Here is a 2,500-nt window from a genome sequence, read left to right on the forward strand (position 1 = left end):
TTAAGGAATACACTACCTCTCTAATTGCAACCCACATTCCCAAATCAAGTATGAAGAAAAGCATAACATACACATAAAAACACTGACATATTTATATTTATAGTGTTCTAGTTAGAGAATATTTATGGTTAGATAGCTATGTTCATAGGTTCATAGGTTCATTGGTGTGTACTAGGCTAAGGGCCCGGGAACCTATATAAGCCTAGCCCAAGAAGATTCCCAAATATTTTTATCTACTTCTGGTTTGATTTCCATTCCCACTTGATGCGGCTATGCTTCTGCTAGACTAAGCAGGGAAGTCATCTTAGATTTCTCCTCCTCACGTTTTAAAACTCACTATGTTTGGGTCTTGTGAGGTCAGCAGATATGTATGCAGTCCCATGATTGCAGATCAATGCATGTAATCAATTTCAAGGAGGCCCATACCTCCTTCAGAATGGGGAATATATAATCTTGGTATGCACTGATTTTTATAAATCATTTGGTGAGCATGAAGCCTCCTTCTTGTTTTCCTCTCCAATCTATCCAACACCTTTTGGGGCCAGACAATCACTCCAAAACTGTAAGTTAGGAAATGAAGAGCAAATTGGTTTACAGCCTGAATTTTGTTCCTAGACATCAATGCTGTGTTCAGAATTTAAATCTTCTAAAATATTTCTAAGTTTTATTTGCATTTGTTCATGTTTTATTGTTGATCCTTTTCATTAATTCCCAAATATTTACACTCCCTCTTGCTCAAGTTTTCATATCACATTCTTGTCCCAAACTGATGTTTTCTTGGTGCTGCAACTTTCCTGCTTTAAAGGTTGATTTTGCATATTTATCAAAGACCAAATGACATTATTGGATCATCTGAAAAAAATTGACCACTTGCAGTTGTGCTTTCAGTTCCGTATCTGATGAGCTATACAGTTTCAAATCATTGACAAAAAGACGGCAAGTCTTTATACGTTGTTGTTTTCTAGAAGCCAAATTAGTCTGGTATTGCTGCTTCTATGCAGTTGTTTATATGGTCATACAGGCCATTTGTGTAAACCTCTGCACAGATTTCTGTGTTTTCTGGATCTGGGGGAGAGTAGAAACTAGCTATGTTGTCCCTTAAAAGGAGGTAATTTATCTTACAGAAGTTCTTAAATTTTTTGGGGTTAAGAGGAGGACTAGTTTTATCTTTATTTCAAGGAAGACTGCTTTCTGATCTTACCAGTGAAGACATCATACTAGAGGGGTGCAGCACTATTTACGAGTACAAAATCTAGGATATCTATCCCCCTAGTGGGAGTGAAGACTAGCTGCTCCACAGCATTTGAATTTGCAAAGTAACAAAATGTTGGGCCTGCATGTTAGTGGCTGTATATGCCTCCCAATTAATGGGGGGACATTTAAGACCACCCATGAGTATGGTATTGGGCTGGATGGTGAGTGATTCTAGTAACTTCAGGTATGATGTATGGGTTTCTTGGTTCAGAGTGGGGAACCTATAGCCAACAACAATATGGTAATGGATTTTTCCCACGGTTAGTTGGATATGGAGAAGCTCAAGCATGTCATATTGTCTGACCAGCCCTGAGATGTGCTTTCTGTGGCATTGGCCAGATTTCAGCAACTACACAGACATCCGTGCAACTGCACAGACATCAGTATTATCCAAGGTAAGGACAGCTTCCAGGGAGTGCAGTTCCTTGATGCTTCTAGTACTGAGCAGTAACACATTTAGCTTGTCCTCGGCAGCTTTTGTGACATTGGAAGGTTTGTCTGTCTGCTTGGCATTGCCTAAAAAAGGCACTATAAGGATAGATAATGTTTTGGCTACTATCTGAAAGCCTAGAGGTGACTGATGAAGACCATCCCCGACAAAACAGAGTGACTTGTCAACCATGTCCTCCCAGGCTGAAAAGTATTGGACCCCTTTGGAATGACCCAGTAGCCAAAACAATTGTTAAACTCAATTTTCTGTTGGTATTGTGGCATCATAATTGGAGAGTGCAGAATGCTGCTCAATGCTAGGTGTTTGAAGCATATTCTGAAAGCTCTATCATGCCTCTCCATATAGTCCAAGGAGGTGCATCTCAGGTCATTCATGCCACATGGACTATGGGTCATACTGCTACTTAGTGACCCGAGTGCTTGCATGATCTGGTGAATCTTGGCCCCTGACAAGCAACTGCAACCTTCTCCTTAACCAGTCTGGCAAGAGGGACAGCACCATCTCACAATGGAGTCTCCTAGAACCAGGATATTGGGTTGTGAACTGTTTTGCATTACAGGCTTCGCAGATGAGACACAAGGAGATGTGGCTTTGTGTGTGAGGTTTGGGTAAGTTGCGTGTGAGCACCTCCACATACGTGGGTCTGGGTGTGGTCCTTTGCACCCTTGTGAAGTAAGTGATGTGTGAGAGTCACTGACAACCTTTTTGCTGCTTTTTGTGCCTCTATGGGACAGTCTAGCCTCCAGTGTCACTGTGCAACTACAACTCACACATACTGTATTTGCCTGTTTGAGA

General features: G+C 41.2%; 1 protein-coding gene across 1 annotated transcript in view; it reads left to right on the forward strand.

Annotated features, from left to right (window-relative positions):
• The window catches only part of SFXN3 (sideroflexin 3), a 600,282-nt gene that overhangs the window by 246,910 nt on the left and 350,872 nt on the right, over window positions 1-2,500 (forward strand). The gene's annotated exons all lie outside the window — the stretch shown is intronic.

Source organism: Protopterus annectens, chromosome 14.part0 (genome assembly GCF_019279795.1).
Source record: "Protopterus annectens isolate FY-2018-M chromosome 14.part0, PAN1.0, whole genome shotgun sequence".
NCBI classification, from domain to species: domain Eukaryota; kingdom Metazoa; phylum Chordata; order Ceratodontiformes; family Protopteridae; genus Protopterus; species Protopterus annectens.